This window comes from Dermochelys coriacea, chromosome 19, assembly GCF_009764565.3.
Source record: "Dermochelys coriacea isolate rDerCor1 chromosome 19, rDerCor1.pri.v4, whole genome shotgun sequence".
NCBI lineage: Eukaryota > Metazoa > Chordata > Testudines > Dermochelyidae > Dermochelys > Dermochelys coriacea.
This window is the reverse complement of record NC_050086.2, coordinates 17,546,087-17,555,120: the sequence shown is the minus strand read 5'-3', so window position 1 is coordinate 17,555,120 and position 9,034 is coordinate 17,546,087. Positions and strand designations below refer to the sequence as shown.

Here is a 9,034-nt window from a genome sequence, read left to right as displayed (position 1 = left end):
ATACTGCACTAGATGGACAATTGGTCTGATCTGATGTGGCCATTCTCTTCCTACACAGCTTTAGATGTAGGTAAGGAGCATGTCTAGTATCTGCCACACCCTACTCCGGGTGTTTCTGGGCCCTTCCAACTACCTAGGTTGACCTGCCCTACCCTCTGCACACAGTGACCAGCTAGGATCCACGTCTCCTCCAGGCAGTCTCTCTCTCTTCATTTGGGCCCAAAAGCCTGGCGCTTCCACGTAAAGCATGTGGGTTAAACCAGGAGAATGTGGCATGTGGGCAGTGCCCCCAACCAGCGCAAGCCAGGAGTGGGTGAAATGGCACTGTTCGGTGCCCAGTCCCACAGGCCACCCTGCTCAGGGAGTGAGGTGGCCTGTGGGACAGGAAAGGGATACCACCTCTTGGGAAGTGTGACGGGGTATACCTGCCCTGCTCTGGACAGGAAGGGGTTAACCCCTTGCTGTGGGCTGAGGAAGCCACGCCCCCTCACCTCTGCTGGGCATGCTCCAACTGGAGCCACAGTATAAAAGGGAGCAGCCCAGCTCAGTCTGGGCTGACCCATGGGGAGAGGTGCAGGCTGGAACCCCAGACCACAGAGGCCAGGCATGCCAAGACCCAGGTGGATACCCGGCTGCTCCCAGAAGTCCAAGAGGGGACAGAGTTGTCGGCTGCGATGACCCCAGAGATGCAGGGGAGCTGTGGATGACAGCAGCAGTAGTTCTGGGGAACTAGACATTGCTCCGGTTGTAGAACCAGGATCCAAATCAGGGTGTTTTGGATGGATCCCTGCTGACCCAGTGGTGAATACATTCACCGCTGATAGGGCCCTGGGCTGGGACCCGGTGGAGTAGGGAGGGCCCGGATGCCAGACCACTCTCCTCTGCCCACCAGTTCATGCAGCCCTGCATAGGAGGGCGGCCTTATTGACTCTGGCCTCTAGGCCATGCAGTCCTGCGTAGGAAGGTATTCTTACTGACTCTGGCCATTAGACCATACTGCCCCCAGGCTAACAGTGGTCATTTGGACTTAGCTGCAGGGCTATAACACCCTTCCCTTCTCCCCAAAGGGTGACGGGGTATACCTGCCCCCGACAGGAAGGCAAACAGGGGCATGAGGGCAGAAATGACATATGATCTAATGTGAGCCCCGGGGCAACCGGCACTGGCAGCAGTGCAAGGGGAGCTGGGCTTCCATGGGGCCCACTCTGACTGTGCCTTGCCCCACACGCCGCCCTCAACACAGACCCAGCATGGTCACAGTCAGCCCTCTGTCCACTGACGACAGCAGGAGCAGGAATGGGCATTAAACTGGCAAAAGGCTGGACCCTTGGCTGGGCACTCCCCTCCCCAGCCTGCCCCGCAGACCCGACAGTGCCCGGTGCTCAGCTTTGTGCAGGGGCAGTGGTTACAGGCACACACGGAGCGCCTGGTAAAGAAGCCACAGCTGTATGGACAGCTCGAATACATGGCCCAGTGACAACAGAGAGGACACTGCTGCAGCCTCGGACCACAGCACGCCCCAGCTGATGTAAGGGTAAAGGTGCACTTACCCCCTCACCCTCCAACCTGGATAATGGGCATCTGGGGGGCTCTGGAACAAACCTCACTTCCCAAACATTACTGACACTGCCGTTCCAACCCCCCCCCCCAAGCCCAGCACATACTCATGCTCACCGCGCTCCCCCCTACACCTCTCCCATCAGCCACACATGCATTCCCAGCCTTTTACTCTCACACTCACACACAACCCTGCAAAGCTTACCAAGGGCTGACACTCCCCTCAAGCCCCCTGGGGTTGCCTTGTCCCTGTTTCCAGCACGCCCAGCGTGGGGTCTAGCATCCAGCAGCCACGTGTGCAGCAAGGAAGCAAAAGCACAGGGAGACCCTCTGGCACAACAGCCAGGCCCCCTAGCCCTACAGAGATGCACAAGATGATTTTAAAGCCAAAAAAACACAATCCAGGCAGAGGCTGTGGCCATCCAGAGCCTAACCTCCCATGGAAGCCAATGGTCTTTGGGGCCGAGTGCATCCTGCAGGAATGACTCACAGCCACAAAGATGGACCAGAATCAACCGCCTGGCTACCAGCTCCATGAGGGGTGGCCAGAGGCTCTGGCTCTAGGTCTAAAGGTGCCAGAGGCCCAGAGGTTCACAAAGAGGTGGGATAGAGCAAGTTCCTCTGCTCCTTCACCTCCTATGCTTGGACAGAGCCTGGTGATGGGACCAGCCCTGAGCTGGGCCCTCCCCCAAAGCCCTGCCTGGAGGGCAGACCCAGGTTAAACTCCCAGGACCTTTGCATGGCCTGTGATGGCCCTGTGAGGAGAGTGCTGTGTTTGGAGATGCAAGGCAGAGGCCTGGACATGAAACCCAACCTTCCTTCCCCTCCGGCCCTTCTCCAGCTGCCATCCCCGAGTGCACAGTGTAGGGGGCAGTACTTCCAGAGGGGAAGGGGTCTGAGGCCGGACGTGGGCCATGAGGTTTCCCAGCATGACTGTCTCCACCACACTGTGCTGGGAGAGGAAGGCGAGAGCAGAGGGGGTCGCAATGCATGCACTGAGCATGGAAGTCATTGTGGATGGAAGGGCTCATCTCCCACGACCGGGGCCAGGTGCTCAGAAGGGGCCACTTGGGGTAGGAAAGGCAGGTGGATTGCAGCATGCCGCAGGGATGTCCCGTCAGCCCACCAAGGACAGAAGATGGATCATGTTCCATTTGGCCATGGCTCCAGCTTGGCTGGTCTTGGAAACTGCCACACTGCAGGAGAAACAAGCTGGGAGCTCCGGCCCCATTGGTCCTTGCTTTGCCCATGGTGCTTCGCAGGGGAGTTTGGCCTTATAAATGGGTTTCTTCCCTCAGCTCCCGGTCTCCTGAGAAAGGCCTAAGAGACAGAGAGACGGGCTGCCCAGCTCACGGGAAGGGAGTGGAGTTTGGAGGGAGCCATGGGGGATACGCTACTATGTGCTCATCACCTCCAGTGCAACAGCGACTGCAGGCCTTCCGTGCCAGGCCGAGTGCAGGCAGTGCAAACTTCTCCCCAGTGCTCGCCACTGGCTCAAACACCACCCAGACCTCCCTTGCTCTCCAAAGCACATGGGTCTCTCCTACCGCACACCACCAGCTGTTTCAGGCACGCTGTTCTGTGGTCGAACAGCTACTACTGATTGCTGGGGCTGAGAAATCCCAACTGCTTCCACCTCCCCCCGTGGGTACGACTCCCCCCCCCCGCACCCATGGAGAGGCAGAGCTGGTTTCCAATACCACCTCCCAAGTCCCCCTTTGGCTCTGAGAAGCTTCATTAAAAGGAAACACAAACCAGAAGCAGAAGGAAGCACTTTTAAGTTGCTGGCAGCTTTGCCTCTCAGTGAGTTAGGAGGTCGTGCTTTATTCATGGGGCAGAAAAAAGGCTTATCTCCTAAGAGTCCATTATGTTTCATTTGGAGCACCAGTGCAATCAATGCTTTGGCAAAGGAACCGCCCCCCCGCCCCCGCCCCAAACTTTATCTCCCTATTTCATTACTGCAAGTTGCACTCATTCGGGTTTATCAGCAGTGATGAAGTGGATTGCTGAGTTCTTTGCTGGCCTAGCAAAAATAAGGATGGAGACATTATACTCCAAGTTCCTGCTATTTTCAGAGACCTTGGCTCCATGATTTATTCATAAAAAAGCCATTATTTATGCCAGAGAAAGAAGACAGAATGGGTTAGCTTTTTAAGTGCTTATAATGCATTATGTGGTACCTTAGCCTGCCAGACATCATTTAGAATTGTAGACTTCTTTAATTCCTTTTTTTCTACCCTTCATATCAGCGCCCAGGGTGATAGCAAACTCGGTTAATTAGCAGAAGTTGACAGATGTGGCAAGGAGAGGAAAGGTGAAATATCACTGAAGGAGACGTTTCTCAGACACCTACTGAAGAAAGCCCCACCCCTTCTCCCAGCCGTGATCTCCCAGCGCAGGCAGCCCAGGAAGCTGAACGCAGCAGGGGGGGAGCCGCATGATTGGATGCAGGTACCCATCCAAACCCCCTGCACAGTTTCACACTAAGCCCTGTCGTTCTCGTTTCTCAGCCCCCTGCACATCTCCCGGCTACTTCCCTGACGGAGGAGGGGTCTACAAAATCCATCCTGCCTGCTGTTGTGAGGGAACGAGTGTCTATTCCAGACTCCTGGGGCTCTTGCTGCTGCTAACACCCCACCTGCCAGGCCCATTTGGCCAGGGCCTTGCTGAGGGGCCCGGGAGGCCCACAGCTCTGGAGCCTGGAAAGAAAGTGATCATTGTTAGGAGCCTGGGAGGGGTTGGTGCTCATCTGGACTTCGGCTGTGACTCTGCTGCTCTCCGGCTCCTTTTTCCTGTTTACAAACTGCTCTAGTTGCAGCTCACATGAGGAAAACACACAGCGAGATGGGATTGGATCCAAAAGTGAACAAAATACAACAGAATGGCGTGGCATGTGACAGTACCTAGAGCTTGTGCAATTCACAGCCCAGAGTGTTCAGCTGCCCGGGCTGTCCCTGGGGTGCAGAGCAGGAGGAGGGCCTAATACAGTAAATCCCCATTGTCCTCAGCAGAAAGACCCCCATTGACTTCAGTGGGTTTTGCATTTAGATACTCCAGTGATGAGCACCCTAGAAACACACTGCGACAGGTAGATAGGATGCGTCTGTGACCATGTGTGCCCACCTAGCTCATTAGTGGTTCCATTAAAGGTTGCACCCATTTTTCTTTACATGTCTGCAAACATTTATGCCACCAGTTTTCACTCCATGAATGTTCTGGGACCAGATTTTATACCTGTACCGTCACAAGTGCACAAGCACATTCAGCCAAGCAGTGCTCTGGATGCCGTCTATCTCCAATTAGCTTTCCAGCTGATAAAACCGGCCTCTAACTTTCTCTCTTTGCTTCAGGCAGGAAGGATCCCAGCTCTGTTTAACTCTGAGATCCATGGCCACAGCCAGATGTAATGCTCTTTCTTGTGCAAAAGAGGCTAGGAGGAGATCGTGTTGAATATTCACACTTCCCAGGCCTACTTGTCTCCTATAAGGCTCTGTCCTCACTTCTCTCCCAGAAAGATGCAACACTTCTAGGGCACTCCACCTGGTTATAAGGGAAGGTCATTTGGTCATTCAGTGAGGGAACAGAAACACTCCGGTGTGCCAGAGATGACACTGAATATTGAATAGTCCAAGTTCCCACTGCAAAGAGGCTTAGAAAGCTCACTTGTACAGGTATGTCTGCTAGAAGCCTTTTGTTGCAGAGATACAAATAACCAGCACACAACGGGTGTGCAGACAATTTGTGAACAGAAAAAGGTCGAAAACCAGACCCGGCTCCAGTAGTAACCCTCACACTTAGCCTTTCTTCGGTGCCTTCTGTACAAGACTCTTTGCAAAACACTAGTGAGTGAAATCTATCTATCTATCTATCTATCTATCTATCTATCTGTTGTTCCATTCTATGCATCCAATGAAGTGGGCTGTAGCCCACAAAAGCTTATGCTCTAATAAATTTATTAGTCTCTAAGGTGCCACAAGTACTTCTGTTCTTTTTGCAGATACGGATTAAAACGGCTGTTACTCTGAAACTAGTGAGTGAAGTATCTCCACCCCCCTCTGTGGTGTGTTGGCATTTTGATATACAGATGTGGAAACTGAGGTACAGAACGAGGCAGTAACTTGTCCCAGGCCACCTGGGAAGTGTGTGGCAGAGAGAGGACTGGAACCCAAGTCTCCTTACTGCCTTCCCCTGACATGGACCAGGAGAGTCTGCATGGGGCTGTACGACCTGCAATGTCTTGCTGTGGTTGCTATGAAAGAGTGGAGTCTTCCATTGTACCTGTCCTAGGCCGAGTTACTTGCCCCTCCCGTAGCTTTTGCACAAGGTGACGCCATGGGCTGGTGTCAGGCTAGTGCAGTGCCCGGTGCATTTCCCTGTGGCACACAAGCACCCATGCTCTGCGATCAAGTACGGGACATTAGAGCAAACAGCTGGTTGGAGGTGGGAGTCACCCTCCTTGCCCCTTGCGCTCTGGCTCCTGTTTCAAGCGTAGTTCAAGTATCAGAAAATCCCCATTTCAAGCCATTGCTATGTCCAAAATCCTTGAGTTTAAAGCAAAGTGAGAGCGTCTCAGTGGCTATTTTGTTTTTTAAACCTAAGATAAATAAAAATGTAAGACAAGGGAAACAATATAATACAATCATCCAGGAGAAGAGAAAGCAAAAGCACAACTCTCACACACACACAGATATAAACACACACACACACAGACCACATTTTAAAACCAATTAAATTCCCTTTCCAGAGAGAACTCTTTCACCCACTCTCTAGGATATGAGGCTATCTGCTTCCTTGGCGCTCTGTATATGAATAATTAAAAACTAAACATATGTTAAAAAATGCAAACAGTACATGAGACCGGAGAGTTTGTTTCCTCATTATTTTTGCAAAAATCCATTAAATGGATTAAAAAAGCCCCTCCTGAAACACACCAACTTTGAAGCCTTGTGTCATTTCCTAAAATGGCCAGGAAGGAGTTAAAGACATTTGGCAGAGACTAACCCATTAGGCCTAATAATTATGAAATTATAGAGGTACTCAGGTGACTGTTAATTTCACACATACTGTTCAGCTCGGTGGCTAATGAGAGCCTGAAGAACTCAAGTGCCTCATCTTTCTTGTTGAATGGTGACCTGCAATTAATGAGCTTCTGCAAGAAAAGGCAGCATTTTGCACTTGGGGCTAATAAGATGGCTTTTGTGCAGCAGCATTGTGATACCAGGAGCTTCTGAATGAAGATGAAGAACTTTTTCCTTTATTTATTTATGAGCACCATGTAGTCCAAGAGACCACACACGCAGAGAAGTGGCCCTGGTGTGAGGCTAGGAACAAATTTAAGAGTATAGTTGCTCTGAGGCAACAGCAAGAATTTTTCGTCTCCTCTGCTAGGTAATAATGAGACTGAGATAGCAGAAATACAATTTCAGAGCAATCGCCCTTGAGGGGGTGAGCACACAGTCCCTTCCAGGAAAAGTAATGAAATAAACTGCTTCTCCCACTCCTTAAGACTTCCCCGCCCCGTTCCTTGCAAGTGTGCTGGGCTTTCTGATTTCTCTGCATCTGGGAAAGCAACAAAGAGCCCCACTCCTGACACAGGTAAGTAACACCACTGTAATCCTGAGTGCAGATCTCAAGAACGGAGTGATTTCCAGACAGACCAGAGGCTGGAAGCCATCGCGCGATCCTGCATGAACGCAATTCCAGAGATGGCCAAAGAACAGACACCTTTTCAGTCTGTTATGAGAGCTGCCTAAGCATGTGGAAAATTGGATGACTTAGATGCACAAGCATGAATCCTAAGCCCTTTGGTTGGTAGACAGCCTGCAATCCAGTTAGATGGCTCTCGCCTAAGCCAACTGGCAATTGGTAGGTGTTCAAGTAAGCAGATTTGTTAGCGTATAGGCTCTTTCCATCCAGCCATGTATTGTTACTGCTACGAATAAGATGTGCATTCACCATTTGGTGCATTGACTTATAGATGAACACACATGCTCACAGAGCTGAGTTATCAGTCGCGGTTAGCTGGAAACCAACAATCTTCAGGCTAACCACAACAATCACCATGATTTGGGGCAGCTCAGATGCACCATCCCCAATTGTCCCATGGATATGAGGAACCACCTGTCCAAATTCTTTCCCAAGCAAAGCTCTGGGTAAAGCAACAGGCCTTGACTGAACCCTGAATGTCAGGCTGTGGTCCAGAGACCTCTTGATACCAAGTGGCAGAGGGTACAGGGGTGCACAGAGGTTTAAAGGCATGCCCTGGGTATGAGATCTGCATCATAGGGCACCAAAGGGTGACGTGAGCTCTCTGCCAAGAGCCAGCAGCCCACTAGTTGTCAGTATTCTTAAATGATGTTCGCACAGGAAATAGTTGAAGAAATATGTAATCTGGGAGCTATTCAATTCCAACCCTGTGTACGTAAAGCTCGTCACTCGCGTCCCGGCGAGCTTCAGGACTGCCTCACTCATCACCAGGGCTGGATTTCCCGCTCAGCACAGCAGGTATGTGTCTGGAGTGGTGGCATTCTCGGGGCACCTAAAAGTGAAAAGTGGGCTCCTGGCTCTGGCTAGTCACTGCCCAGCATGGGACGCTGGCGCAGGGTGAGCCAGCCCACCTGGGGGAGCTGTCAGCAGTGGTGGGGCAGCTGCTGACAGTGCTGGGAGCATCCCAGCCCCTTCCAAATCTTGGCCGCCCCACTGCCTCCCCCCCTGCTGGGGAGAGAGGGGGAGGGGTGTGACCAGGACCAGTGCCCCATTCACTTGCATAGGCAGAGCCGGAACATGGCCGCTGCGCCAGGCTGCAGGAGGGATCGAAGACCCCCACACGTGGCGGAGGGTCTCATGCCTTCCCGAGGAGGCTGCACCCTAGCCGTCCCAATGCCCTGGGGCTGCTTTGAGGGGCTGCTGTGGGGAGGAACGGGGCCAGTATATTGTGGCCAGCACGGATTTGATACGATACAGAATAAAGGCCACGTTCATGTTGGTACAGGGTCAGCTGTAGGGAGGGGGTGCTGGAGATGCTGTGTCTAGGGGCGCATAAGGTGCAAATCCAGCCCTGTCAGCCCATGAAACAGTGAACAGCCAGGGAGACAGGCCAGGTGTGGGCCTGAGCATTTACAAAGACAAAGGAATCCCAAGATGCGTCTCTGAAAAAGAGACTTCTGGGGGTAAGAGTCAAAACTGCTAAGAACAGAGGAGGGGGACAAGATTTTATCCTTCACCTACGAGAGGAGCTGGCAGCGTGCGGGATCCCAGCTGTAGTAGCCATGAGAGGAGCTGATTAGTGCAGCCAGGCACGGACACGGAGTCCTCACACTATGAGCAGGCAGGTGCGAGATGCCTCACAGGGGAAGCATCACCCAGGCATTAGCTCAGAAAGAAACCAGGGAAGCATACGTGAAAGGTGGGGTGCAGAGCTGGGAGTCAGGCAGAGGGGACACATGTGGGGGGCAGGCAGGGTCAGCCTCCCCCCCCA

General features: G+C 52.5%; 1 long non-coding RNA gene across 1 annotated transcript; it reads left to right on the top strand.

Annotated features, from left to right (window-relative positions):
- Positions 1-553: 553 nt before the first annotated feature.
- Positions 554-5,163, top strand: LOC122458293. The gene is made up of 2 exons (XR_006278272.1): positions 554-2,607; positions 4,068-5,163. It is a non-coding gene; the product is annotated as an uncharacterized LOC122458293 (long non-coding RNA).
- The last annotated feature ends 3,871 nt before the right edge of the window (positions 5,164-9,034 follow it).